At 42.1% G+C, this 16,385-nt stretch overlaps 1 pseudogene; it reads right to left on the bottom strand.

Moving 5' to 3' along the window:
* LOC121003527 overlaps nt 1-16,385 on the bottom strand; it is a 1,246,211-nt pseudogene that overhangs the window by 122,520 nt on the left and 1,107,306 nt on the right.

The raw sequence follows: 16,385 nt of genomic DNA on the forward strand, positions 1-16,385 counted from the left end.
ATTCACTTTAGAAAAAAAGACGACTGAGGGGAGATCTAATTACTATGTATAAATATGTCAGGGGTCAGTACAGAGATCTCTCCCATCATCTATTTATCCCCAGGACTGTGACTGTGACGAGGGGACATCCACTGCGTCTGGAGGAAAGAAGGTTTGTACACAAACATAGAATAGGATTCTTTACGGTAAGAGCAGTGAGACTATGGAACTGTCTGCCTGAGGAGGTGGTGATGGCGAGTTCACTAAAAGAGTTCAAAAAGGGCCTGGAAGTATTTCTGGAGTGTAATAATATTACAGGCTATAGCTACTAGAGAGGGGTCGTTGATTCAGGGAGTTATTCTGATTGCCTGATTGGAGTCGGGAACAAATTCCCCCCCCCCCCTAAAGTGGGGAAAATTGGCTTCTACCTCACAGTTTTTTTTTTGCCTTCCTCTTGATCAACTTGCAGGATAACAGGCCGAACTGGTTGGACAGATGTCTTTTTTCCGCCTTATAAACTATGTTATATCCTATCTGTCATTCCACTTGACTGCAAATAACTGGCAATTTACACCCCTTTTTCCACATGTCTGGACACCAGCTCTTGTGGGAATCCAGCTCTATTTTTTGGACTTTCACATATAGGCCCCTGTATTTGCAGTTTAACAGGAATGGAAGGTCCCCATACCGATCACAGGCAGGGTGGGAAACAGTTTATATTTTTTTCTCTCACTAAACATTTGTGTTTCGAGGAGATATATTTAAAAAAAAAAGGAGACTATGTTTGTTTGGGGAGCTCTCACAATGGTCCCAATCATCGCTCCAAGCACTCAGCTACCTTTGGCACTGTTTTATCTCCCTGTAAAAAAAAGAGTATCTGAAGAAATAAATCTAGTTAGTGAACACCATAGAAACACATAAATGAGGTCACTAACGGGCTAAGCATGAAGATGGCTTCTCTTATATGTGTTTTTTTTTATGTTTAACAAGAGATGATTTATCGTTGAAACATTTCTCACATTCTGAACATGAAAATGGCTTCTCCCCTGTGTGAATTCTCTGATGTGCATCAAGATTTGATTTACGATTAAAACATTTCCCACATTCTGAACATGAAAATGGCTTCTCCCCTGTGTGAATTCTCTGATGTTTAACAAGAACTGATTTATTGTGAAAAAATTTCACACATTCTGAACATGAAAATGGCTTCTCTCCTGTGTGATTTCTCTGATGTATAACAAGTTCTGATTTCATATTAAAACATTTCTCACATTCTGAACATGAAAATGGCTTCTCCCCTGTGTGAATTCTCTGATGTGCATCAAGATTTGATTTACGGTTAAAACATTTACCACATTCTGAACATGAAAATGGCTTCTCCCCTGTGTGAATTCTCTGATGTTTAACAAGAACTGATTTATTGTGAAAAAATTTCACACATTCTGAACATGAAAATGGCTTCTCTCCTGTGTGATTTCTCTGATGTATAACAAGTTCTGATTTCATATTAAAACATTTCTCACATTCTGAACATGAAAATGGCTTCTCTCCTGTGTGATTTCTCTGATGCATAACAAGACCTAATTTACGGCTAAAACATTTCCCACATTCTGAACATGAAAATGGCTTCTCTCCTGTGTGATTTCTCTGATGTCTAACAAGATGTGATTTATGCTTAAAAAATGTCCCACATTCTGAACATGAAAATGGCTTCTCCCCTGTGTGAACTCTCTGATGTGTATCAAGATTTGATTTAAGGTTAAAACATTTCCCACATTCTGAACATAAAAATGGCTTCTCCCCTGTGTGAACTCTCTGATGTTTAACAAGAGCTGATTTATAGTGAAAACATTTCTCACATTCTGAACATGAAAATGGCTTCCCTCTTATGTAAGCGGTTTGATGTTTAGCACCTCTTCTGTGACCTTTATTCGGTGTTACAGTCTGTGATGAATCAGAAGATCGGACCTGTTTAAAAGAATCAAATGATGCGTTGTTGCTGTGATTGGATGAGGGTATATCTTGCATATTGGCATGCTCTTCAAATGTATCTCGTGTGATACCACAATCATCTACTTCAAAATCTGACGATACCAGATGTTTCTCTAAGTTCCTGGTACAGTCATCTGCCAAGAATAAAATACATTTTATTATTGATGAATAACATTAAAATTGTATTGAAATTTTATAACTTTTCCAATAAATAAAAAATCCACAGAAAGTATAAGACATGGCACAAAATTAAAGTATCAATTGAGTAAAACAGTGGTGGTCAAACAGACCACAATCTAATAGTGGACCGAGTGGCATAACTAGAAAATGCTGGCTCCCACCTTGAGCTACTTTCCTGCAACCCCCACCCAATCAGTTATTTAAAAGATATATAAATAAAACATTTACTAGCGCTGGACAAGAGGCGACAAATCCCCTCTTCTGCCCCACACAATAGTTATCTCCTCTCAGTGTCCCTTTCACAGTGGAATTCCCCCTTAGTGCCCTCTTCACAGTACTGATGCTCCCTAAGTGCCCCCCACTCAGTAGAATGTCCCCTTGATGTGTCCACACAGTAGTTATGCCCCCTAAGTGTGCCTCCTGCAGTAGTGCTGTCCCTTAGTACCCCCTTTACATCAGTGAAGATCCTGTACTGTGAATAAAGTTAAAAAAGTAATACCGAGCACATCATGCTCTTCCCAGCAGCAGGCAAATATATGGTGTTCAGTGGTGAGACTTTTTTGTATGACCTCTTAAGGCTAAATTCACATGTGAAAAAAAAAGCCATAAAAAAAACGGACACTCAGTTTTTCATGGCCATTTTTCGCATCCTTTTCTTGGTCATCCGGACGTTTTGCATTCATTTTTAAGGGCCATTATTTGATAATGATTTAGATGATTTTTATTTTATTTATTTAATTACCAACCCCTGCAATATACATAATGTCCCCCATAGTGGCCCCAGTTAGTAATAATGTTCCTCAGGGTGGTCCCCATCAGTAATAATTAATAATGTTAACCCCTTAAAGAAACTGGAATTTTCCATTTTAGTTTTTCACTCCCGCCTTCCCATAGTCCTAACTTTTTTATTTTTCTATTCACATAGCCTTATGAGGGCTTATTTTTTGCGGGACAAGTTGTACTTTCTAATGGCACCATTTATGGTTGCATACAATGTAGTAGGGAGCGGGAAAAGAATTTCCAAATGGGGTAGAATTGGGAGAAAATGCTATTCTGTTAACGTTTTTTTTTTTACACTGTACAACAACTATGCGGTAAAATTGACCTGTTATCTTCATTCTCCAGGTCAGTATGGTTCCAACGTTACCACACTTGTATAAAAAAAATTTGCGTTTTAAGGTCTAATGCACGAACATTTTATTTTTCCGTTTACTTTCAGTTTTTTGCTTTCCGTATATGGAACCATTAATTTCAATGGGTCTGCAAAAAAAAACGGAATGTACTCCGTATGCATTCCGTTTCCGTATTTCTGTTTTTCCGTTCCGTTCAAATATAGAACATGTCCTATTATTGTCCGCATAACGGACAAGGATAGTACTGTTCTATTAGGGGCCAGATGTTCCGTAAAAAACGGAATGCACACGGATGTCATCCCTGTTTTTTGCGGACCGCAAAATACTGAAAAAGCCATACGGTCGTGTGCAAGTGGCCTAATACTGAAAAAATTTTTTAAAACTTTGAGAAATGTTTTTTTTTTTATAACCATATTCTGACCCCTATAACTTTTTTGTAGCTATGTGTGCGGTGCTGTGTGAGGGCTCATTTTTTGCAGGACGATCTGTTCTATTCAGTGATACCAATTTTAAGTGTGTGCGACTTTTTGATCACTTTTTATTAAAAAATTATTGGGTAGTTGAAGTGACAAAAAATGGCAAATTGTCTGTTTTAATATTTTTCCCCGCTACACCATTTGCCGTATGCCATTAATATTGTAATATTTTAATAGTATGGGCATTTTCGCACATGGCGATGCCCATGATGTTTATTTTTTTTATTTGTTCAGTATTTTTATTTTAAAGAAAGGGGGGTGATTTGAACTTTTTTTTTTATATTTGTAAAAACTTATTTTTACTTTTTTTAAGTCACCTTGGGTGACAATAACTGGCAATCATTCGATTGCCCATAGTATTCAGTGATGGCCAAATAGCCATCATTGAAGACTTCATTTGCACTATATCAATACAAGGCTGCCATTTAAAATAACAGAGACCCCGCGGCCAAGGCGTCTGCTACACGCTGGAGCGGGCGCCATGTTTAGTGATCGGACCCATGACGTACAGCTACATCATGGGTCCTTAAAGGGTTAATAATGTGCAGGGTTTTGTTTTTATGGGGAAAAAAACAAAATTACTCCTCTCATCGACTTGCAGGCATAGAGAAAAGTCGCTCTTCATTTGGTGCTAACGGACCTACACTCTCAGTGGGATCATGTCATGATGTGCTCCTAAGCAATAATGCTGGGAGAGCATGGTGATGTCATCACGTTGGTAGCACATGTCCTTCAGCACCAAGAGAGACTGCCTTGTGTGTGCAAGCGGATAAGGCAATTAATTTTTATTTTAACCCCTAAAAGGCCATTTTCCACTAGTGTACCCATTTTAAATGGCCACTACATGGGTGCACTCCTGTCTAAATGGCCATTAAAAATAGTCCTATTGATTTAAATGGGGTCCATCTGGCAGTGAAAACGGCTACAAATAGGACAGGTCCTATTTTTCACAACCACTAGTCACTCGCTGTCACAGTCCCGCATGTGACAGATGTCAGGAGATCAGGAAGACTGGCTGAGCGTGGAGGAATCTAACTGCCTCTGATTACTCCTGAGTCTGTGTTGATTTTGTTAATGACTACATCCCTTGTTTAAGGTGTAGCTTGTGGTCATCACTTCTACCCTATATAGTCTGACCCCACCCTTCAGACTATGCGGTAGATAGCTTCATTTGGTTGTTGGAAGAGCTGGTGTGTGGTCATCTCTGAGTTCCTGTTCATCTATCTACTACAGAAGTTAGTGTGTCACTTGTTTGTGTTTTGTCTTCTCTCCCTTTGTTGGTTGTTACTAGGCCTCAGGGAGATGCTTGTTCCTTCATCTGGGAAGGAACGGTTGTCTCAGCCCTGCCAAAATCTTTTAGGGTCTCCAGGGCTTCCAGGTTCCAGTGTATGGGCACTTCGACCTTCAAGGGGTGCCCATATGGATAGGAGTCGGGGCCAGGAGTTGGGTTCTCTAGGAGGTGACCCTTTCCTTCCCTAGCGTTGAGGCCTAGTGGCTTTCCCCTTCCCTCTTGGTTTTCAGTGTGGTGTTTCACCCTGTACCTTATCCGTGACACTCGCCTTAAAAAAAAAAAAATGGCCATGTGAATAGCGCCATTGAGTTCAATTCATTTTGAAAACAGCTGTGTGCCATTTTTCACAGTTGTGTGAATGTAGTCTTATCCTGCAGCCTTTCCCAATTACACAAACTACATATAGCGCCAAAGAATAATCCTGTGACCCGAACATCATCACTGCAGCTAGGACACTGTGCACACCGAGGTCTCTCCAAATCTCAGTCCTGTCACTGTCAACTAAAAAAATCGCATGGCCCACACCATAACAACTTCATTTTTTAGTGCATTTAGATTAAAGGGATTGTCTCATCTGAAACAATAGGAGCAATTCGCTAGGATATGCCACTATTGTCTGGTAGGTGCGGGTCCCACGGCTGGGACCCGCACCCATCTCCTAAACAGAGCCCTAAAAGTGGTGGAGGATGCACTGTGCATGCGCAGCACTGGCTCGGCTATATCAGTCAGGCCCATGGAAGTGAATGGAAATAGTGGCTGGTCATGCACAGTGCGCTCCCCTTCACTTCTATGGAAGGGCGCTTGGGGGTGGCCGGACCAGAGTCCTCCAGCCACCACTTTGGCCCGCTCCATTCTCGATATAGGTGCGGGTCCCAGCCACGTTACTTTTTCACAAATTGATGCACCACTAAAAATGTATGATGTGTGCCATGGAGGGAACATGGGTTATTTCCCCCAAATGAAGTGCAGCCACAATGTTCCTTCCATTGTCACCAACCACGTTGTCCAGCTGTAGATGGAGGAGAGAAATCCAGAAGGAAACTTGCTGCTTACATAGTAACATAGTATATAAGGCCGAAAAAAGACATTTGTCCATCCAGTTCGGCCTGTTATCCTGCAAGTTGATCCAGAGGAAGGCAAAAAAAAACTGTGAGGTAGAAGCCAATTTTCCTCACTTTAGGGGAATAAAAAATTCCTTCCCGACTCTAATCAGGCAATCAGAATATCTTCCTGGATCAACGACCCCTCTCTAGTAGCTATAGCCTGTAAAATTATTACGCTCCAGAAATACATCCAGGCCCCTCTTGAATTCCTTTATTGTACTCACCATCACCACCTCCTCAGGCAGAGAGTTCCATAGTCTCACTGCTCTTACCGTAAAGAATCCTTTTCTATGTTTGTGTACAAACCTTCTTTCCTCCAGACGCAGAGGATGTCCCCTCGTCACAGTCACAGTCCTGGGAATAGATAGATGATGGGATAGATCTCTGTACTGACCCCTGATATATTTATACATAGTAATTAGATATCCCCTCAGTCGTCTTTTTTCTAACGTGAATAACCCTAATTTTGATAATCTTTCAGGGTACTGTAGTTGCCCCATTCCAGTTATTACTTTAGTTGCCCTCCTCTGGACCCTCTCCAGCTCTGCTATGTCTGCCTTGTTCACTGGAGCCCAGAACTGTACACAGTACTCCATGTGTGGTCTGACTAATGATTTGTAAAGTAGTAGGAATATGTTCTCATCACGGGCATCTATGCCCCTTTTGATGCAACCCATTATCCTATTGGCCTTGGCAGCAGCTGCCTGACACTGTTTTTTTGCAGCTTAGTTTGCTGTTTATTAAAATTCCTAGATCCTTTTCCATGTCAGTGTTACCCAGCGTTTTACCATTTAGTATGTACGGGTGACTTGCATTATTCCTTCCCATGTGCATAACTTTACATTTGTCAGTGTTAAACCTCATCTGCCACTTATCTGCCCAAGCCTCCAATCTATCCAGATCCCTCTGTAGTAGTATACTGTCCTCTTCAGTGTAAATTACTTTACACAGTTTAGTGTCATCTGCGAAAATTGATATTTTACTATGCAAGCCTTCTACAAGATCATTAATAAATATATTGAAGAGAATAGGGCCCAATACTGACCCCTGAGGTACTCCACTAGTAACAGTGACCCAATCTGAGTATGTACCGTTAATAACCACCCTGTGTTTTCTATCATTGAGCCAGTTACTTACCCACTTACAGACGTTTTCTCCCAGTCCAAGCATTCTCATTTTATATACTAACCTTTTATGTGGTACAGTGTCAAATGCTTTGGAGAAGTCCAGATATACGACATCCATTGATTTGCCGCTGTCAAGTCTAGAACTTACCTCCTCATAGAAACTGATTAAATTAATTTGACATGACCGATCCCTCACAAAGCCATGCTGATATGGCGTTATTTGCTTATTTCCGTTAAGATGCTCTAAGATAGCATCTCTCAGAAAACCTTCAAGCAGTTTACCCACAACAGATGTTAAACTTACCGGCCTATAGTTTCCAGGCTCTGTTTTTGGACCCTTTTTGAATATTGGCACCACATTTGCCATGCGCCAATCCTGTGCAGATTACCAACTAATCTATGTAGCTTCTCTCGCCCAAGCTCATCAGCTTTAAAGAGGACCTTTCATGTTTTTTTTTTTCAAATATTCCTCCTACGCCCCGCTGTGCCCCACTGCAGTTTTTCCGCTCAGTATGTTAATACTCAGCATCGATACAGGGTGGAGGAGACACCAAGGCTTCTCAATGTTCGTCTCTTTATCCAGAGGTTGTCTTTTTAAAATGGACGTATGTCTTCATGGAGGAGTGGAAGAGGATTCAAGTGGCAACCTGTGAAGCTCTAGTGAACTCCATGCCCAAAGAGAGTTAAGGCAGTGCAGGAAAATAATGGTGGTCACACAAAATGTTGACACTTTGGGCACAATTTGGCCATTCTCATTTAGGGGTGTACTCACGCTTGTTGCCAGCGGTTTACACATTAGTGGCTGTGTGTTGAGTTATTTTGAGGGCACAACAACTGTATACACCGTTATACAAGCTGTACACTGACTACTTTACATTGTATCAAAGTGTCAGATCTTCAGGGTTGTCCCATGAAAAGATAGAATAAAATATTTACAAAAATGTGAGGGGTGGACTGACTTTTGTGGGATACTGTAGGCACCAGCAACAGATCTTGATGATTTGCTTGCCCAAATGCATTCAGCATGGCAGAACATTCCTCAGACAATCATTAGTAACCTCATTGGTAGGATGCCAAGGCGTGTAAAAGTGAATGTATTTATGCACGTGGCTCTCATACTCAATACAAGCGAGATGTTTTGCGTATTTGGTTTCAGTTTTTTAGCATTTGCAGATGATTAAAGGGGTTCTCAACTCCCGACAAGGCTGCCGGGAGTTGAATCTGCCGCCGATCTGATATTAATGACATCTCCTGAGAATGGACTATATGTATCATATATATACTGTATATCACCTATAACGCTGTCACATTTCCATCCATATTTAATTTGAATTTTAGCTGAAATCGGTGAATATAACGCAAAAAAATTGACAGAAGTGAGAACCTAAAAATATAACATAAAATTGTATCATCCAGTGAAGGAGTAGAATCTGTGAGTCTTCTCTGCTTTACTTAGTGGTCACTACTCACCTGAGCTGTTATCTGCAGGAATGTCCTCTGTACTCTGCTCATCACCCCTCACATATGTCTTTGTAGGACTAATATTGTTCAGATCTTCACCCGGATTCACAAGCTGTGAAAGAAATATTGTAGAAGTCATCAGACGGTTGGAGAAGTCGTGTGGAAGGTTTTATATGACCTGAAAAGACGACCAAAAACGCCCGGACAGCAGGAGTTATCTGACCCAAATATCTGCAGGTCTCCTGTATAAATCCAATCTGTTTGCTCCATTATTCCAACCAGTTTCCAATGCAGGGAGAGAAGCCCTTATATTCCATCCCTAACATTACATTGTGTGTATATAACATTACATTGTGTGTATATAACATTACATTGTTTGTGCACCTGTTGCCCTTGCTGCCCGCCCCAGGACTGTGAAGCCGGTAAGCCAAAGTTCTTTCGATCTGTGGCTTGTTTACTTCCTAGGAATGGGCATAATCATCTGCTCTGCTGCAGCAAATGACTGGAAGCAGGTGACCATGCCTGTACCGGAAGCAAACATCATTTACTGGAAGATGGACATAATGGAGACAGAGTGCATAACCGGAGCTGAGGGTAGCAGTACGACTCTTTCCATAGTAGAGGCTGTGGACACATGTGAAAAGTTACTTTTTCCTGAACAAACCCTTTAATGCTGTCTTCCTGTTCTGTCTACCAGTTTTGGGATGACTGCAGGCATGAAGATACTGTACCTAGTATAAGGGACAGGGGAGAACACAGGAGAGGTGAGAACTGATTATCTATCACCACTAGATCATCCTGATTATCACTGTTTATAGTATAAGGACACAGTGGCTTAACTAGAGCTCTAAGGGCCCCAGGGCAAACTGTGGATAGGGTTCCCCCTCCCCATAATATGTTTGAATAGGTTCTAGTACACTGCCGCTGATCACTACACAAACTCACAGCGTCTAAACCCCTATAGCTTTGAAGCCCCTGTAAGGCCCCTTATGGTGTCCTAGTTGTTTAACGTCCCCTTATAGTGGACCCAGCAATAATAATGCCCTGGTTGTGTTACCAGTATTAATAATACCTCTGACAGTGCCTTCAGTAATATTAATACCCCCCATACTTCCCCCAGTCCACAATCCCATCCTCTTTGTCCTCAATAATAATTTATCACTTTTTCATGAGCCAGGGACAACTGTGGCCAACTTCTACTACTCCTGGCCGGTACTGATACCGCTGCTACCACCCACATTCTAACTCTGGGAGGACGAGGCATGGGTCTTTCGTTTTGTACTTTTCCGTTTTCCAGACATTTTATTATGAGACATATAACTGAAAAGTCAGGGGTTCTGTACACACAGATTATTAAACAGTACTAGCAAAATTGCAAGTGTGTTTTCTGTAATTTAAAGACAGAGGCACAATTATAGAGCAACTAAACAGTTCACAGGATGTCAGCCACACAGGACAGACTGATCTCCTGTCTGACAGGTCAGCAAGCCTCGGACTGGTGGTCAGACTGGAGATCACATGGCCAGGTGTCCATAATCAAAGGGTTTAAAATGTACGGATGCTTCTGAGCATTTAGAAAATTGCTAGTGAGTTGACGTTATATGTGCTGATGAAAAGAAATCCTATACTGCTTTTCCAATGGTTCCCTGGCCCTGGGGGACTTCACTATTGGCTGTAAAAAAAGGCGGGCGCAGGATTACAATAAAATGTGGCAGGTCCTTGAGCTTCCCCTTAGCACAACCCAAACTCCCCTGATGAAGCCAGTGTGCTGGTGAAACATGTAGGGAGGGTTTGCTCATGGACATATTTTTTAGGCAGGGAACCGCTATTCTACCTCTGGCACGAGATAGTGCTTGCTGACAAACAAACCTACAGAATCTACCTCCTGATGGAAGGGTGTGTGGGGGCAACTTTAGAAAACTGCTGGGGAGTTAGAATCACTTTATACGATGTAACGATGTAAGACGCACCTAGGTTTTTTAGGAGGAAAATTAAGAAAAGAAAATATTTTGAACTAAATTGTGTGCTTTTGGTGGGTTTTCATTTCAATAAATTTTTATTGAGATTATTTAAGACATAGATGACAAAAACAAATCGGGATTACCGGTTAGGATACAATGAATATTGTTACAGTGCGCGATGCAACAGCGCATTACGCCAATTTAGAAAGAAAATAAAGAAAATTCCAGAACAATGATGCATATAAAAAAGTAAGCAACATAAATAGCTTTGCAAATATATTTAACAAGCCTGTGAAATGGTGTTTTTAATGATAAAGAGGATAACAAGGATGTCGCCGCCTAGTCAGGTAAGGCCCGGAAGCCTAAGTAAAGGCCTGTTGAAGCCTATTGGGTCCAATGCGTATACAGGAGTGTGATGGATTACACTTCACCTAAGGTAGTGAGCATAATGGGGATTTTATCCATTCCAACCAATGTAACTGTAGTTTGGTAAAACTACCATTTCCCAAAGATATGATTTTTTCATAAGCATATGTCGTATTTATTGCAGAGATTAATTCACACATCTTCGGTATGTCTGGAGACTTCCAGTGTCTCAGTATTATTAGTTTGGCTAAAACACATATTACACAAAACAGTGTTTTATATTGATTCGGGACATTATCAATACCTATAAAAAGTAAGACTAACTGAGGGGACCAGCTGATCCTATTCTGAAACAGTCGATTCAACATGGTAGTGCAATCAGACCAATAAGAGCTAAGAATAGGGCATTGCCATATTATGTGGAAGAGTGTCCCCCTACCACCACAGCCCCTCCAGCATAGATTTGAAACATCTGGGTACATGATTGCTAGTCTGTTTGGTGTGTAGTACCAAAGTAAGACAGTTTTTAACGCTGATTCGATATGGGAGGTGCATTTGAGATATTTGTGGATCGCCCTAAGGGCTCCAAGCCATTCGGCATCTGTAATGGATATGTTTAGGGTTTTTTCCCATGTACGCATGGGATGGGAACGTTTAAATTGGGTCGGTTGAAGAATAGAGTTGTATAATGTTTTTAGCCCTTTGGCATTGCTTGAAATATAGGCTTTTGCTAGCATGTCCATTTTTAAACCTGACGGTTGAAGATTCTGCAACAAATGGCGAATCTGGAGATATTTATAAAATTCCGTCGCCGGGAGAGCCAAACTATCCCTGACTGATTGAAAAGGTTGTAACACCCGTCTGCACACAAGCTTTCAACCTTCCGATTTGTGTCCAACATCCAGAGAGACAAATCAGAGTGTGGAAGCATAGCCTGAAGCATAGATATTGGTATGGAGGAAAGGGAAGGAGGGCCATCAGCATCAGCTACAGTGTGATACAGGGACCAAGCCTTTATGGAAGCTAACATAGTCGGGCTCAGGTGTTTGGGAGTAGGGAGTTTCCAAAATGGCAGATGCAATAAATCTGTCAGTGAAAAAGGGGTGGCTTGTGCTAATTCCAAGTGAACCCAAGGTATTTTCGTGTCAGATTTAGCCCATCCCTTAAGCATTGACACCAAAGTTGCTACATAATACAGTTTAAGGTCTGGGACAGCAAGGCCCCCCTGACGACGGTTCCTCCTTATAACCTCCCTGGCAATTCTGGGTTGTTTCCCTTTCCAGATATATTTTGAGAGTAAAGCTTGTGCCTGTACGAAAAATTTCTCTGGGATTGGTATAGGCAGGGTGCGATACGTATATAGAAACTTTGGAAGGGTAAACATTTTGAAAGCCGCAATTCTACCCATCCACGAGGTTTCAAGTTTGTTAAAATCTAATAATTCCCTTTCTGTGGAGCTTAAGAGAGCATCATAATTAAGTGCGTATAATTGTGATGTAGAATGGGTCATATAAGTACCCAAGTATTTAATGCTTTCCTTTTGCCAGTCAAAATCCCAAGTGGTTCTTAGGTTTGTCACCATTGATTCCGGCATATTGATTGGCAAGGCTTGAGTTTTGGAGGAGTTGAGGTGATAGTATGAAAGATCTCCGTATCTAGAAATCTGAACCATCACTGCCTCTAGGGATACCATGGGGTTAGTTAGAGAGAGGAGAACATCGTCTGCATAGAGGGATATGACATGGGAACGATTCCCTGCCGACACTCCCGAAATTTGCTGATCTTGCCTAATTGCTTGTGCTAGCGGTTCCATTGCTATTATGAAGATCAAGGGAGATAGGGGGCATCCCTGTCTAGTACCATTTGTTAAATTGAATGCCTCTGAAAGGGCACCGTTCACAAAAATTCTTGCTGTTGGGTTGCTATAAAGGGCTCTAATGGCCTTTACAATCGGGCCCTGAAAACCCAGCTGTGATAGCACCGAGAAGGCAAACGACCATCGGAGCCTGTCGAATGCCTTCTCGGCGTCCAGTGCCAGAGCCAACATAGGGGTTTTGTGTACATTTACATGGTGAAATATACCCAGCATTCTCCTTGTATTATAGTAGGGTTGTCTAGAGGGGACAAAACCAGTTTGATCCTCGTGGATGATGGAGGGAAGAATCTTGGCCAACCGCATAGCCAACAGTTTTGCGTAAATTTTTATATCTTGGTTCAGTAAAGAGATAGGTCTAAAGTTTTGAGGCCTATCGGGGGTCTTACCCGGCTTGGGGAGGGTAATAATAATCGCTTGTAAATTCTCCATGGGAAAAGAACCAGATGTGAGGGCAGATTGACAGAAGTCTCTTAGGTATGGGCCTAGGATTACATTAAAGTGCTTGTAATAGTGGCTGGCAAAGCCATCTGGACCCGGGGCTTTATCGCGTGGCAGGGAATTGATTACCCCTTCTACTTCCTCTATCGATATTGGAGAGTTAAGAGCTTGGAATTGGGAGGCTGTTATACTGGGCAAGTCCAGGGAGGTAAGGTATGAATTTGCTAAGTTTTCCAAATTTTCTGGCGTAGGAGTGGATTCCTCCAAATTATAAAGATTGGAATAGTACGTCTGGAAACCATTTGCTATATCTATAGGAGAGTATACTTTGTTTAAGGTCTGGGGGTGAATAATATGGGGAAGTCTACTTTTGGTATATCTCTTTTTAAAACTAGAAGCTAGTAATTTACCTGCCTTATCCCCTTGGGAGTAGTAAGATGCTTACGTCTTGCGAAACATTTTTTCGTATGAGGCAAGCATTTGGTTTCTTAGTTCCTGCCTAACCTGAATGAGTTCTTCAGCTAACTGTGGACTGGGGGCTGTCTTGTTTTTATTTTCTATTTGTTGTAATTTGGATAACAGGGACGAGATGGCCGCTTCCATTTGTTTTTTACGTATCGCACCTTGTTGAATGAAAGATCCTCTAATACAAGCCTTATGGGCGTTCCATAGGGTGACTGGATCCATTTGAGGTTGAGCATTGATTTTGAAGAAGTCTTTTAGATCAAATTCAATGCGAGATCCATGTTGGGGATTGGATAATAGAAAAGGGTTGCTCTTCCACAAATATTGGCAAGGAAGATTGATGTCCTCGGAGACCTTCAAAGTGACCGCTGCATGGTCAGACCATTTTATAATTTCCACTGAGGATTCAGTTGCTTTACTAAGCAGTGATCTATCTATTATGAACATATCAATACGGGAGTATACATTATGGACCCCAGAGTGGAATGTATAATCTTTGGCGGATGTATGGTGGATGCGCCAGATGTCATATAATTCCTCCTTCCAGAAGGCTGAGGCCAAAGATGGTGTGTTTCTATTCTGCGGGGAGGAGGTATCTACACTTGGGTCTGTTGTCATGTTAAAATCTCAGAAAATCACCAATCGTCCCTGTTTTTTCTTTTTAACTAATTTCATTAATTTGCGGAAAAATACCAGTTGGCCTCTGTTAGGGGCATACAAGGATACCAAAGTGAAGAGGGCATTATTGATTAAGCAGATTAAAACAATAAACCTCCCCTTAGGATCCAAGTACTCCTCCACTTGGGAGAAAGCCACCGTATTTTTGATAGCAATCATCACTCCTCTAGATTTAGAGTGGAAATGAGACTGGAATATGTGGGGAAAATGTGCATGACTTAATCTAAATGCATCTTTTTAGAGTAAATGTGTCTCCTGAACCCCTAAGATGTCACATTGCAAGTTTTTTGCTTCCCTCCAGAGGTGCGCCCTACGCATTGGACTATTTAGACCGTTTACATTTAAGCTAGCTAAGGCAATGACCATTATACAGTAGAATAAACAACATTGCAAGATCTATATAGCAAAATTTGTTAAAGAGATGCAGAGCGCCTCCCAGCCAGGACGCCCGCATCAGTCGGACATAGGCGGCGTGAAGTGACACAGGCAATATATATGCATCATACAAACATATATTCCCAAAGGACAAATGGGAGTATAACATATAAAAACAGAAATATAAGTAGAACATAGGAAAATTAAACTTGAAGAGCTCAGGGCTCTCTGACATTGGGGCTATAGTCCTGTCTGTAACCTAGGACAGAAAACAGGATGACTTCAGCACCTTAATGTGGAAGAGAGAAAAAACCTTCACAGTGAACCCAAGATTAGCGGACTTTCTCCCATTCTTTGTGGATCCTTCCTGGAGCCTTTGGGCGGGCTCCCTCTGGTGGCGAAGGTGCGATATTCCAGCTTTTTAGGATTTTGTGGCCCTCATCCAGGGATTTGATGACGTGAATCTCCCCTTTGTGGTGCACTAGGAGACGAACTGGGAATCCCCAGCGGTATTGGATCTGCTCCCGTTGGAAAGCCAAGGTGATTGGGAGTAAGGCTCTGCGTAATCTCAGCGTAGTGGCGGATAAATCCGCAAATATTAGAACCTTGTGATAAGGTGCAGGGAGTCCTCCATTTTTTCTGGCGTGAGCCATGAGTTGCTCTTTAACTTTGAAAAAGTGAACTCTGGCGAGTACGTCTCTCGGAATAGAAGCATCTAGGTGTCGCGGACGAGGGACTCTATGGGCCCTGTCAATCTCCAGATCTTTGTCTTGGCAATGTGGCAAAGTCGCTTTAATAAGAGATTGCACATATTCTGGAATTTCTTTCGCGGGGATTGATTCAGGGACCCCACGCAATTTAATATTATTGCGCTGACTTCTGTCTTCTAGGTCGGCCATTTTTATCTTTTTGGCTTCCACCTCTGCTTCTAAGTCGGTGTGCGCATCAATCAATGAGTTATGAGACAATGCGAAGTCTCCAAATTTGTTCTCCAGGTGGTCGGTTCTCGCTCCCAAGTCCGATATTTCAGCGCGTATGGGGGTCACCACCAGTAGCATATCTTGCAGTAAGGAGCGCCTCTGGAGCAACAACATGTCCCGCATGGCGGTATCAGTCAAGGCGGTGTTGGAGACTGGTATGGCTAATAACGCGGCCTCTCCCTCCTTGTCAGCTTCCCCTTCCCAGCCCCGGTTACCTTTTTTTGAGGACGCCGGAGTATGTTCTTCAGGCTGGGGGGATTGTAAGCGAGCCGTTTGTTTGTTTGGAGAGCCAGCAGGGTCCGCGTTTTTTTCTGGGCCAGTGAGGTGTCTGGACGTCTCCAACGGGTCGGCGAGTTCTGGGCCCAGCCCTGGATCAGAAACTTCTGTTGGGGGAATGATATGATCAAACCCACGAGAGATTAAGGAAGGTGAAGCTGGAAGAAAGCGCTGCATATCACACGCTGTATCTTGGGAAGGCTGCAGTTCGTCCGAGCTCTCTGGAAG

This window comes from Bufo bufo, chromosome 6, assembly GCF_905171765.1.
Source record: "Bufo bufo chromosome 6, aBufBuf1.1, whole genome shotgun sequence".
In the NCBI taxonomy this organism is placed as follows: Eukaryota; Metazoa; Chordata; class Amphibia; order Anura; family Bufonidae; genus Bufo; species Bufo bufo.